Below are 14,353 nucleotides of genomic sequence, written 5' to 3' on the forward strand. Positions count from 1 at the left end.
GTTTGTATAGAACTGAGCTTTTTTCAGCGGTTGGAAGGGGGAAGGAAAAGTTTCAACCACTGGGGCTCGTCCGGGATTTGAACCCGGGACCTCTCGCACCCAAAGCGAGAATCATACCCCTAGACCAACGAGCCACGCTGACGAGGGTTTGTATACTTTTCCTCTGAACCTTACTTCTCCGTCAGCAATTGGCTGCCAGGCCGCTCTGGAGTTTTACCTTATGTTTGTGACATTTACCTTTCGCTTTGCTTAGCTCTTCCGTCTTGAAGAAGTCTCACGTCTGACTCTAGCCTCGCTAATTCTCCTCGATCCTTGTCCTGGACGCCTCCAGACGCCGGATGGGGTGAGAAGAGGCAGCTCTTCAGACGTCAGGCCACCTGTCGGTGCTCCCGCAAGCCCCGCCGGGAGGAGTCTAGCCTTGAGCTCCAGCGTGGGGGGAGCCTGGAGGGAGCCTGGAGAGAACCGAGTTGGAGCCTGAGGGCCCGAGCTGGGGTCGATTGCAACATTGTAGGGTCCTGAGCCCCAGGACAGACGCACAGGATGTGTATCTGCCGGGCTGCTACTGCTTCGCGCGAGTATAAAATCCTAGGGGCAGGACTGATGGGCATCAACATACGGAGAGCCAGTATTTTGATCTGTTGGAGGTGAACCAGTCTGGGGCGTGTTCGTAAAGTCCAGACCCCTGCAGTTTCCCAGAATGAGAATCAAATGTTCCATCTCTCTACCTCTGCTTAAATTGTTTCCTCAGTCTGGAATTCTCTCTCCCAGTCTCATCCCAATTCACGTCAAATCCTGTTCCTCCTTCCGGCTCCAGCTCAAAATGATTTTTGTGGAACTATAAAAATCTATAAACAGCTGAATAAATTAAAAGGGCCTCCCCCTGAATGAACGTATGTGTATAGAGTGAATAAAGGTCTCAGGGGTTTGTCCCGCAAATTAAGAGTCCCAAAATTAAGAGTCCCAAGGGCCGCCGGATATATATTCTGTACCAGCGAGTGGTCTTGGATCTCCAAACTTTGGACCTCAGGCAGCAACCTAAGTTCAGCTAGAACATCCAACCCAGAACTTCCTTAGTTGGTTGGAAGAGTTAGTGCACACTCCCTTTTTAACTGAGAACCGTGCCCAACAAGTCCAACTTTTCAAGAGGTGATTCTCGAAGTTCATACAACCATGCTGAGTTTATCTTTGGAACGGGGTAAGGTCTGGAGAAAATGACCCCAGAAGAGGGAAAACGACGTAAGAAACAGGAGAGCAACGTCTCGCTCGATGGGTGGTTGCAACCCCCAAAACATCAACACTTCCTTCGAGCCGGAGTTGAACCAGCGACCTAAGGATAACCATATTGTTTTACACTACAGTCCTCCGCTCTACCAGCTGAGCTATCGAAGGAAATACAAAAACTGCGTTCCTACTATTCTATATTGAGGACATTGATAAGCAGAGGTTCGTGCATAATGGCCCACTAGTTGCGGGTGCATGGACACCACTTAGCAGCCAGCTTAGGAGAAAGTCCTACATCCGCGGTTCTGCAGACAACCCCTCTAGAACTGGATTCTCTTGCTTCAGGTACGGGCTTCCAAGCAGGACCAGAGAGTGGGCTCTTCACCGGCACACCTAGAGCCTGTGCATCCCGAGGCCGCCCCGGACCGTGGCGATCTGCTCGCCCCCGGGCTGTTCTCTTCACGTAGTGCGCTGCCCGGGGCCTCCCTGGCATGATGTGTGTCTAAAGTGGGAGAGGACACCCGGGCATCGGAGAACTAAGGGCTGAGGTGGTGGAACATACAATTCTGATCGCGCAACTGCGAGCCAGAGAGAAGGGCGGGCCTCGGAGCTCTGGCCTGGGCCTTTCTTTTCCACACTTCCTGCGCTCGCCTCCAAATCCAGGAGCGTTTGCACATGCGAGCTGCTTCTCTCTTCCGCTTACACGTCCACAGAGTAGGGGAGGGAGGGTATATAATACATATGGCTAAACCCAATGCTGCTATGAGAACTGACTTGGAGAAACTATTTTAAGGTTTTTCAAAGAGGAAGCCACAGTTTCTTTGAGTCAATAACAAATTTAGTGACCCAAGTCCCGACGCTAATTTTCCCGCTGAGATACTTAAATGTTCGAAAATCCACTGAAACATGAAAACTTGTCGGACCCCCAAATCAGGACAGCTGACGCCGGCTCTTCCCCTGTGGGGAGGGGACCTTGCTCTGGGCTCTAAATCTGCCCAGAGCGGGTGCTGAGGGCTCGATCCCAACTCTTTCCCCACAGCCCTTAGGCCCCCGCTCCGGCTCCGGCCGCCCTCAGGGCTCTTGCTGCAGGTCCGCACAGCCAGGTCGTCCGCGGAGGCTGGCAGCGCTCCCCGCAGTTTGTAATGGACTCCGCCACAATCTAGGCAGCGAAGCAGCACTTGCGCATTAGCACTGGAAACTGAGAGGAAGCGGTTCCGCTCGGGTGTTTATTTGGCACATCTGAACACTGGCGAGAAGATATGAGCTGAATTTTCGCAGGGGTTAAAGTAACGAGAGAGAGGTGAGTGGCTGGTGAGGAAGATTTGAAAATAATAAATACACACGAGGCCCCAGCGAGATTTGAACTCGCGACCCCTGGTTTACAAGACCAGTGCTCTAACCCCTGAGCTATAGGGCCCTCACCTATAACGCTTATTTCTCTTTCCCAGCTGGGCCTTTATTAGAGTGTCTGTAGGTAGCGGGCGACCAAAACCTGAACGTCGTTTCGATCTATTTCCCAACTACTGGAACTCAGTTTGTAGACTCTTACTGGGGACAGAGCAATATGGGGGGCGGTGACAGGACCTACCACTATTTTAAATTGCAGAAATCTGCCCAACCCAACACAGTCTGATGCGATGAAAGCTTTCCCCCTCTCTGCCCTCTGCAGATTGTGAAAATTAAATATCTCACATGAAACCCAGACATCCGCACTTGGTTTTCTCCTTGATTTGAACATCCACCGATCGGCCTGCCTCAAGTTCATTAGACTAGGGACCTCTTCACAGCTGGAGTAGCAGCGCCAGAGCAGGCATTCGTTAATTCTCTGTTTAATTCTTCCCTTCATTCAATAAACACTGAGCTCCAATTCTGTGTTAGGCTCTGCACTTAGGAACGAGGCATCCAGATATGGTCTTTACTTTGAAGTCACTGGCATAGTCTTGTGGTATAAAAGAAAGTTAGTTTTCATGAAAGAGAACAACAAAAAGTAGCTGTGCCCGGTGTGAGGGGCGGTGGACAGTGTCAAGGTTCACAAAACTACAGAGTGAGCCATCACAGAGGCAGGCCTGCAGGAGGGGATGGGACTCGAGCTGTGCTTTGAAGAAAGGTTAAGACATACAAGTTTGGGGGCGGTGTGATCCCGGGTAGAGAAAAATTTATGAGCAAAGTTGGAGAGAAAGACGTAGGCATTTAAAGGGCCAAGGCAGACACTGGGGCAGATGCCGGCCCTGGTGGAAGTGAGGGAATGTAAGACAAGTTAGCAGGAGACTGTGAAATTTCTGGAATGAAGTTACACCATTTTAAAAATTGAACATGGAAACTCACAAGGCTTGGAGATGCAGAATGAATTGAAGGGAAGAGAAACCAGAGTCAAGGGGACACCAGAGATTGGCCATGGTGCAGATCCTCAAACATAAAATGCGGGAGAATAATAGTTACAGGACTGGAAAGGAAGGAATGAATGAGAGAGACACAGGCAAGGGAGATTCTGCTGAAGTTAGATATGAATGAAGAAGAAATGAGACAACAAAGAGGAAAGAGTCAGAGAGGATTCTCAAATATCATACCTTGAAGAAACAAGATGATACTGAAAAGAAATCTAAGGGAGAGATGTGTATCTCGAGAAGGCAGAGGGGGGAGAAGTGCTCAGATTGAGGTAGGCTGAATCTGAAGTGTGGTTGGAGGATATAGGAGTTTATGATAGCCAGAATACTCTTCTATCTAGAGTTCTGTAGATTGATAGGTCAAGGTTAGATCAAATTACCTAAGTCATTTATTGAGTCAGAGCCTCTAAGAGTTCTGTGCTCTTGAAAGAAGAGAGTACAAAGAGAAAACAGCAGACACCTGAACCTGAGCTTTCTGAATAGCCCTGTTGCAGGCGTTTGTCATACTAGTGAGTGTCCAACACTTTTTAAACATTTTCCTTACTTTTTGTAATTTGACATATTATAAGTAAGTCTGTCCTAGAAAAGTTGCTTTCCCATCTGGCAGCTGAGAGTGAGCATGTTACCTAGGTCTACCAATCAGATGCATCCAGGGAAGATTTCAGTTTAGAAGTGTAAACCAGGAGTAAATAATCCCACAGGGAAATCGCATACTTTTCGAATGGTGAAGGTGTCAGATTCTTGGGTAGACAGACACATACTAACACTATAGATTTCTTAAATCTATAGATTGCTGTCTTTCTTCTGTTCTGGAAAATTCTTAGCCATTATCTTTTTTTTTTTTTAACTTTCTGATTACTTTTATTTGTATCATTCATTTTTTTTTAACATCTTTATTGGGGTATAATTGCTTTACAATGGTGTGTTAGTTTCTGCTTTATAACAAAGTGAATCAGTCATACATAAACATATGTTCCCATATGTCTTCCCTCTTGCGTCTCCCTCCCTCCCACCCTCCCTATCCCACCCCTCCAGGCTGTCACAAAGCACCGAGCCAATATCCCTGTGCCAAGCGGCTACTTCCCACTAGCTATCTACCTTACTACGTTTGTTAGTGTGTATATGCCCATGACTCTCTCTCGCCCTGTCACAGCTCACCCTTCCCCCTCCCCATAACCTCAAGTCCGTTCTCTAGGAGGTCTGCGTCTTTATTCCTGCCTTACTCCTAGGTTCTTCATGACATTTTTTTTTCTTAAATTCCATATATATGTGTTAGCATACGGTATTTGTCTTTTTCTTTCTGACTTACTTCACTCTGTATGACAGACTCTAGGTCTATCCACCTCATTACAAATAGCTCAATTTCATTTCTTTTTATGGCTGAGTAATATTCCATTGTATATATGTGCCACATCTTCTTTATCCATTCATCCGATGATGGGCACTTAGGTTGTTTCCATCTCCGGGCTATTGTAAATAGAGCTGCGATGAACATTTTGGTACATGACTCTTTTTGAATTTTGGTTTTCTCAGGGTATATGCCCAGTAGTGGGATTGCTGGGTCATATGGTAGTTCTATTTGTAGTTTTTTAAGGAACCTCCATACTGTTCTCCATAGTGGCTGAACCAATTCACATTCCCACCAGCAGTGCAAGAGTGTTCCCTTTTCTCCACACCCTCTCCAGCATTTATTGTTTCTAGATTTTTTGATGATGGCCATTCTGACCAGTGTGAGATGATATCTCATTGTAGTTTTGATTTGCATTTCTCTAATGATTAATGATGTTGAGCATTCTTTCATGTGTTTGTTGGCAGTCTGTATATCTTCTTTGGAGAAATGTCTATTTAGGTCTTCTGCCCATTTTTGGATTGGGTTGTTTGTTTTTTTGTTATTGAGCTGCATGAGCTGCTTGTAAATTTTGGAGATTAATCCTTTGTCGGTTGCTTCATGCCATTATCTTTTTAAATGTTGTTTTTCTCTGTTTTTTCTTTCTCCATTCATGAAACTGGAATTAAACATATATTAGACCTTCACACCCTGTCCTCCATTTCTTTTAACCTCTCTTCTGTATTTTCTGTCTTTCTTTCTCTCCAAGTTGCATTGTGGATTACATGTTCTTACTCATAATCCACTAATTTTCTCTACAGCTGTGTTTAATCAGCTGTTAAAGCTACCCACTGAGTAAACTGTAATTATAAATTGTAATTTTCAATTCTAGAAGTTCTATTTGCTTCTTTTTCAAAACTACTAAGCCAAATTTTGTGATTTCCCATTCCTCACAGATACCTGCCACTTAAAAAAAATCTCTTTAAACATAGTAATTATAATTTTTAATATCTATAACTGATAATCCTATATTATGCTATCTGTTGCTTTAGTTGATTCGTACTCATGTCACATTGTTTCCATGTGTAACTGGTCATCTTTGAATGTGTACTGCTCAATATCTTTGCAAAATTATACGCAGTGAATTTTTGAGGTCAAGTTGAAGCTGTCTTCCTGGAAAATATATATATATATGGCTTTTGTTTCTCACATGTACCTGGACCATTATCAGCCCAAGAGGACCCTGAAAAAAGTTCATGGCCAGGCATTCCCTGGGCCTCCAAGATGATGTAAGCCCAAGCTGCAAATCAGACCTGTGATCACCAGGAAAAGACGAGGAAAAGCTGACAGCTCATCCTTTCTGTTTTCTCTTGCTAAGCTTAGATGATTTCTGCTGAGCTCCACAACAATTAAGTGGAAGGTTAACTTCTTGTTCATCCTTATCTTGTGAGAATATCTCTTTGGGGTTCCAACTTAATATTTGGCAGAGTGCCTTACTAGAATTTCCACTTTTGGTGGGAGCTGGATCTTGACATCTGTCCCTCTTTTTTCTCCCACCCAAAGATGCTGCCAAAACTATAGCCCAATTTTGCAGTAATTAGCAAATGTCTTAAGAGCTACAAAGGTTAATGCTCTCAGATTCCATCTTTCCTTTAGATTCTGACCTATTAGTTGCTTGTTATCATATCAGTACTTTGATGCTTTTACGAAGATTTGGTAAAATCTTATCCAATATTTTTATCATTTTTCCTCAAGGAGGTTGGTACAAATTAATTAGCCCACAATTACTAGAAAGGAAATTAGAGTGGTAGGAGTTATAAAATCAATCATATTCTACCACATGGGCTGAGAAGCAGAGAAAGCGTTACTATAGAAAGAGCATAAGGGAGAGAATGCCAAAGAACAAAAAAGAGAGTGGTGACAGTGAGAAAGGAAGCCTGGATACCTTCTAAGTCCCTAGCTATGGCCCACTTCAGAGGCCTCACTGTATTCCCACTTGGAATCTATGAGACTTCCCTGAATTCTTAAAGAAATCCTCCCTTTTTGTTTTAGCAAAAATTATCTTCAACTTAAAAGACTCCTAACTAACACTGAAGGTGTTAGTATGTGTCTCTCTACCTCACTGCTTTTATCTTCCAATATTTGGATCAACATTTATCAAATGGCCGTTATATATTGGCAACAGGTTGCCCTGTACAGATCTTTGCTCCAGTCAACTTGGCCCACTTATAATTCCCCAGATATAACTCACACCTTTTCCAGTTGTGATCATTTGCTTATTATTTCTTCAACTAGAATGATTTCCCATTTCTCCATACTTAGCAAACACTACTTATCCTGGAAAAACCATCTCAATGTTCTAATTCACAATGCCTTTGCTTTTTACCAAATAGATTTCATCTCTTTTCCCCTCTGAAACCCATGAACCATTTTTTGTCCTTGCTATTCCTTCCTCTACACTCCCTCTCTCAAGATTTTGAATAGGACACATGTAATGGAAGTGTCCCCCAGCACTCAGAAGTAAGCATCCAGACTGACATTACCCATTCAACTACACTCAGTCAATCATGAAATTATTGTCTTCCGTCCCATATTTCTTCATCTTATATGAAATATTGTCAAAAGGATGCACATTTTAATTTTTTTAATCTTCCAGAATTACTTCTGAGTTGTGGTTTTCTGTCTATTTCTATGTCCATCTTTTGGAAAATGCTACAAAAGATACAAAGAAAGAACTGAATGAGATGGAAAAGAAAAAGGGAAGGAGACTGTACTGCACTTTGGCTTTAGATGGCTTTGTTTTGCTTTTAGAATTGTGTGTATTAGTACATCATCTGCAGTTTATACATTATACAGCTCCTTTAGGGGAAGGTTGTATGGATTATACTTCTGGGTCTCCAAAATACCTAGCAAAGTGACCACCAGCACATACCAGGGCATTAATAAATACTAGAAATGGAGAGCAAACAAATACACAGATATGTGCAGAGAGTGAAGGAAATTATTACCCTCAGAAATCTAGAATACAACAGACTCTTATAGTTTCCTCTTCCTGAAATTCTTGGTAAAACAAGCACTGAAAATCTCTAAGGGACTTCTAGCTGTCACCCAATTTAAGCATAAATTCCAGGAAACTAGTCTGAATTCAGGTGCCAGTTCTCATATTTATGTGGTCACTGAATGGTGTACCTGACACCAGCACAGAGATGAATGTCTCACCTACCCAACACACACAGAGTATCCTTATAGAAAAAGGAGAAGTTACCTAAGAATAAACATATGGTTACCTACTGAGACTGAGAATCTCTAAGATAATGTTCATAAAAAAACACTGGGTAGAAACAGTCTAACATGGCATGTGCGTTTAGCCCTGCTGGGGCAGATTTCCTCTGAAAAATCTCTGACCTCCTTTTTCAGGCCAATTCATGATTTCAGACCCTCAAGCAGACACACTTTCTAGTGAGAGAAGCCCCACTTAAGAAACTTATCTTATGCAACAGGACAACCTTTGTTTTCTAAACATCTGTTCAGTGGAAAGTGTTTTGTGTTCATGGATTGGAAGAATTAATAGCGTTAAAATATCCAAACTACACAAAGTGATCTACAGATTCAGTGCAATCTTTATCAAAATCCCAATTGCATTCTCTACAAAAATAGAAAACAATCCTAAAATTCATATGGGACCACAAAAGTCACTGATGAGCCAAAGCAATTTTTTTTTTTTAGTAAATATCAGTGTTTATTTACAGTTCTTACAAGGACTGGATTTATTCTCTTTGATCTCTTTGTCTTCTTTGAACACTTGACTAGCCAAAGCAATCTTGAGCAAGAAAAACAAAGTTGGAGACATCATACTTTCTGATTTCAAAATGTATTACAAAGCTACAGTAATTAAAATAGTAACATACTACCATAAAATAGACATAGATCAAAGGAACATAATATAGAGCCCAGAAATAAGTTTTCATATATATATTCAACTGATCTTTGGCAAGGGTGCCAAGAACACACAATAGGGAAAGGATAGCCTCTTTAAGAAATGGTGTTGGGAAAATTGGATATCCACATGCAAAAGAATAAAATTGGACCATTATCTCATATCTTATATAGAAATCAACTCAAAATGAATTAGAGACTTAAGTGTTAGACCTAAAACTATAAAACTACTAGAAGAAAACATAGGGGAAAAACTTCTCAACATTGGTTTAAGCAATGATTTTCTGATAATGACACCAAAACCACAGGCAACAAAAGCAAAAATAGACAAGTGGGATTATATCAGACTAAAAAGTTTCTGTTCATCAAATGAAACAATCAATAGAGTGAATATTTTCTACCAAATAGGGGAAAACATTAGCAAACCATATATCTGATAAGGGATTAATACCTAAAATATATTTTTTAAAAAATCATATAACTCAATAGCAAAAAAACAAATGACCAATTAAAAAATGGGTAAAGGACCTGAGTAGACAGTTCTTAAAACAAGGCATACAAATGTCCAACAGATATAGGAAAAGGTACTAACATTACTAATCATCAAGGTAATGCAAATCAAAACCACAATGAGATATCACCTCACACCTGCTATAATGGATTTTATCAAAAAGACAAAAGATAGCAACTGTTGGTGAGGATGTGGACAAAAGAAAACCATTGTGCACTTTGGTTGGAATGTTAATTGGTAGAGCTATTATGGAAAGAGTATGGAGGATACTAAAAAAAATTAAAAATATAACTACCTTATGATCCTGTAATTCCACTTCTGGGTTTATATCCCAAGGAAATGAGATCAGTATCTCAAACAGACATCTGAACTCCTATGTTTATTGCAGAATTATTCACAGTAGCCAAGATATGGAAACAATCTAAATGTTGATGGATGAATGGATAGAGAAAATATGGTATACATATATACAATAAAGTAATATTCAACCTTTAAAAAGAAGGAAATTCTGCCATCTGCAATATGTTTCTTGCATTGTAAGTTTTCTGCATTGTCTGGGATATGATTAAAATGTTAATTTCAGGTAGACTAATAAAAATGATGCATTTAGTAAATTTAAGGTTAAGAACTTAAAGAATGATAACTAAAAGTAAAACAAAATGGAGGAGATAAATGGAATGATAAAAGTGCTTGTTTAATACAAAGAAAGTCAGAAAAGGACGATGATGATTTATTTAAGATTATTTAAAAAATCAAAATGGAGTAACTATGTTTCAGACATCCAAAATGGAGCCAGGTACCCATTGTGGATGTGGTTTCAGAAACGTTCCCAAATCACTGAGAACTTGAATTTTCTGAACTTCAAGGACATTACCAGTCATTTTCAAAACAACATCTGGCACGGTATTTGTTTTTCTCTTTCTGACTTACTTCACTCTGTATGACAGACTCTAGGTGCATCCACATCTCTACAAATGACCCAGTTTTGTTCCTTGTTATGGCTGAGTAATATTCCATTATATGTATATGTATATATTTTTATATACCACATCTTCTTTATCCATTCATCTGTCGATTTAACTCATATATGTGGAATCTAGAAAAATGGTACAGATGAACCTATTTGCAGGGCAAGAATAGAGATGCAGACCTAGAGAATGGATGTGTGAACACGAGGGGGAAGGGGAGAGTGGGATGAATTGGGAGATTAGGTTTGACATAAATACACTACCATGTGTAAAGTAGATAGCTAGTGGGAACCTGCTGTATAGCACAAGGAGCTCAGCTCGGTGCTCTGTGATGACCTAGATGGGTGGGAAGAGGGGGGAGGTCCAAGCGGCAGGGGTTATATGTATACATATAGCTGATTCACTTAATTGTACAGCAGAAACTAACACAACATTGTAAAGCAATTATACTCCAATAAAATATATATATATATATCTGCTAGCCGCTGCTAGCTACAACCTTGTAGTTTCAAAATGTCCCCCACCCATGTCACAACTATGTTATCATTTCAAATCCCAATCAATCCTTGCTTAATAAGCATGCTTACTTCTAATTCTTGACAAATAATTTATGTAACCGCACAGTTTTTTGCTGTTGTAAGCTTCCCTCATTTTGTAATGCAATGGAACACAATTCAAGTGCTTCCTTGAATTTATGCTTCCTGGGCTGCAGTCCTAACAAACCCCAAATAAAAGCATTTATTTTCTGTCTCAACCAGGTCTCTGTTCCTGGATTTCTCAGTTAACAAGGAATAAAGAAACAAAGAACAGATAAGAGGGATCTTACTGTGATGACACAAATGTTTTAAACCTTGATTATTGTGATGGTGGTACAACTTGATAAATTTACCAAAATAATCATTGAATTATACACTTACAAAGATGAATTTAAGGTATGTAAATCATACCTCAATAGAGTTATTTTTTTAAGTGTTGATGGGAATAATAGAAAGCAAATAGCAATTGGTAGACTCAATCTCCTCTGTATCAGAAATTACAATTAATGTAAATGTTACAAATATTGTAGTTAAAAGCAAAAATTGTTAGATTGAGTAGAAATGAGACCTAACTCTATGCTGTTTATAGAAAACACATTTTAAATGTAAAGACAAGTGTTGACAGAAATAATCAATAAACAATGAACAATAGAAAGAGAAAAGAGTTTTATTTGTTCCAAACCAAGGACTGTACCCTAGGAGACACAGATTCAAGAAGCAATTGAACTGTGTTCCACCAACCTATAAAATGGAGGCTTACATAGGCAAAAAGTGCAAAGTTATGTAAGTTGCTTGTCAAGATTTAGGTATGGAGCTGGCAAGAAGTAAGGGTGTTTGTTAAGCAAGGATTGGCTGGGGTCCAAAATATTTGCATAGTTACAAGAGGAAACCTAAACCACAGTCATTCCATTTTGATTTTACAATACATTATTTTCTTTAATGGCTAAAGCAGATGTACAATGCATGTTTGACAGGTCATAAGACAAGCTGTTCTAGTTAGTGTAAAGTTCAAGCCAAATTGTGTATAAGCCAGAATGACTTGTGATGATGCAAATGTTTTAAACATTTATATATGGAAATTTATGAAAAGTTTGAGTTTATGAATTCAAATATATGAAACTTTCTTCCATCATACAGATAGGCTGGAAGGAAAAAAATGGAAAAGACATACCATTGAAAACTCTTTAAAGGAAAAAGAATGATGTAGTTATATCAATATCAGACAACAGATTCTTTAAGGTGAGAAGTACTATATGAGATATTGAGGAATATTTTATTATAAAAGTGTCAATTATATACAATATTCCTTGTGGTACATCCATACAATGGACTATTATTCAGCACTGAGACCTATAGCATGAGCTAACAAGCCATGAAAAGAAATGTAAGAACTGTTATGGACTGAATAACTACGTTTCCGCCAGATTCATATGTTGAAGCCCTAACCCCCAATGTGATGGTATTTGGAGATGGTCTTTTGGGGGTAAGTAGGGTTAGATGGGGCCATCAGGATGGGGCCCTCAAGCTGGGAGCAGTGTCCTTATAAGAAGAGATATCAGAGGGCTTGCTTTCTCTTTCTCTCTCCTTCTCTGCCATGTGAGGACAGAGTGCTTGCCTGTAAGCCAGACGATAGCTTACATCAGAATTCGACAATCCTAGCACCCTGATCCTGGACTTCCAGCCTCCAGAACTGTAAGTAAATATATTTCTGTTGTTCAAGTCACCCAGTCTATGGTATTTTGTATGGTAGCCTGAGCTGACTAAGACAAAAAACTGAAATGCATATTACTAAATGAAAGAAGCCCTTCTGAAATGTTACATATTGTATGATTCCAACTATTTGATGCTCTGAAAAAGGCAAAACTATGAACGAAACAAAAAGATCACTGGTTGCCAGGGGTTGGGGTGAGGGAGGGGTGAATAGGCAGAGCACAGAGGATTTTTAGGGCAGTGAAACTATTCTATTTGATACAGTAGATACATGTCATACATTTGTTAGAATCCATAGAATTTGTAACACCAAGGGTGATCCCTATTGTAAACTGTGGTTTGGGGGTGATAATGATGTATCAGTGTGATTCATTGATTGTAACATATGTACCATTCTGTACCACTCCAGTGTGGGATGCTGAAGATGGAGGAGTCTGTGCATGTGTGAGGGCAGGAGGTATATGGGAACTCTATGCACTTTCTACTCAATTTTTCTGTGAACTTAAAACTGCCCTGAAAAGAAATTCTATTTAAACTCTCCACAATATCCTTGAATTTTTATGTATCTAATAACATGTCTTCAAAGGTAAGAAACAAAAGTTGACATAACTGAGAGAAGAAATAGAAAAATACACAATCATCATTGGATATTTGAACAATCCTCTCTCAGTAAGTATTAAACAAGTAGACAAAATATTCAGTGAGGACTTCGAAGGTTTTATGAACACAGTAACCAATATCTGGTACTGGGAGGTAACTGGATAGATTCCTAACAAAAAGGAACTTTGAATAACGTTTACTATGCATATGCCAACTACAAACTGGCATTTGCCATCTGCCTCTGCAAGGATTAAGTCACTAGCCACTGCAGTCCCTGACCTTCAACACACCCTGAAAGGGGTTCAGGGTGGAGATCAGGAATGAGGCAATGTGTGCTCTGGGAAAAACTGGCAAAACAGACCTTTCAGATAGTTAGATATTTTCAGGAGAAGATTTTATGAGCCCAAATTCTTGCATCTTCTTACATCTAGAAAAGCACTAAAATCATTAACAGAGACATCTGCTCCTTGCCAAAATGTGTGCTTGACTGCATGTACCCCCTTCACTAAAATCACATACAATACTGAGTTCCTTCCTACCTCTTCAGAGCTGTTCCTCAGAGCTGTCTGAGATGCTGTCTCCCAGGCTATAGTCCTCATTTTGCCCCCAATAAAACTCACTCAGAACTCTCACATTATACATGTTTTTTCAGTCGACACATACTTCAATCACTCAGTTGATAGAATGAAGGACTGTAGGATGCATATCCTGGTAGACATCCTTAGGTCTCTAAGGTTCAAAGGAGAATGCAAGTATTTTGCACACTACTGACAAGGATGTGAACTCTACCTTGTCTAAGTCCGTAAAATGGACATGATAAAAAATACACTTGGACATAGAAGATCAAGGGTAGATGAGACTCCATTTTCTTAGGCCGAGATCTTGCAGGTGCATTGTTCATGGACCTCAGACTTCCTAGACTTCAAGTCTCTAAAGTTCTTTCACAGATGAGAAAGACCTGTGGTATCAAGTTTCCAGGGTGACCTCAGTTGATTAATTTGGATATGTGCAAAGTTTTCCATGTGGCCTAGGAGAGGGTAAGGGTGCAAACATTTCTCCTAGTTTCTCCTGCACGCTCATCTGTCTTTATGCCATGCCCAGTAAGACAAATACACGTGGCCAGAGACTTCAGAAGATAGCACCATTTGATTCCACTTTTG

The 14,353-nt window shown here is 40.2% G+C and overlaps 1 long non-coding RNA gene and 3 other non-coding genes across 4 annotated transcripts; 1 reads left to right on the top strand and 3 right to left on the bottom strand.

The window, feature by feature from the left end:
- The first annotated feature begins 45 nt into the window (after positions 1-45).
- Positions 46-13,539, top strand: LOC113607946 (uncharacterized). Its single transcript, XR_003428150.1, has 5 exons — positions 46-2,521; positions 11,106-11,279; positions 12,021-12,122; positions 12,490-12,575; positions 13,003-13,539. It is a non-coding gene; the product is annotated as an uncharacterized LOC113607946 (long non-coding RNA).
- TRNAP-UGG (transfer RNA proline (anticodon UGG)) lies at positions 63-134 on the bottom strand. The gene has a single exon. It is a non-coding gene; the product is annotated as a tRNA-Pro (tRNA).
- On the bottom strand, positions 1,300-1,389 carry TRNAY-GUA (transfer RNA tyrosine (anticodon GUA)). The gene is given in 2 exon segments: positions 1,300-1,335; positions 1,353-1,389. It is a non-coding gene; the product is annotated as a tRNA-Tyr (tRNA).
- On the bottom strand, positions 2,566-2,638 carry TRNAT-UGU (transfer RNA threonine (anticodon UGU)). Its single transcript has one exon. It is a non-coding gene; the product is annotated as a tRNA-Thr (tRNA).
- Positions 13,540-14,353: the final 814 nt, after the last annotated feature.

This window comes from Aethalodelphis obliquidens, unplaced genomic scaffold (assembly GCF_003676395.1).
Source record: "Aethalodelphis obliquidens isolate GAN/ISIS:26980383/991018 unplaced genomic scaffold, ASM367639v1 scaffold51, whole genome shotgun sequence".
Lineage (NCBI taxonomy): Eukaryota > Metazoa > Chordata > Mammalia > Artiodactyla > Delphinidae > Aethalodelphis > Aethalodelphis obliquidens.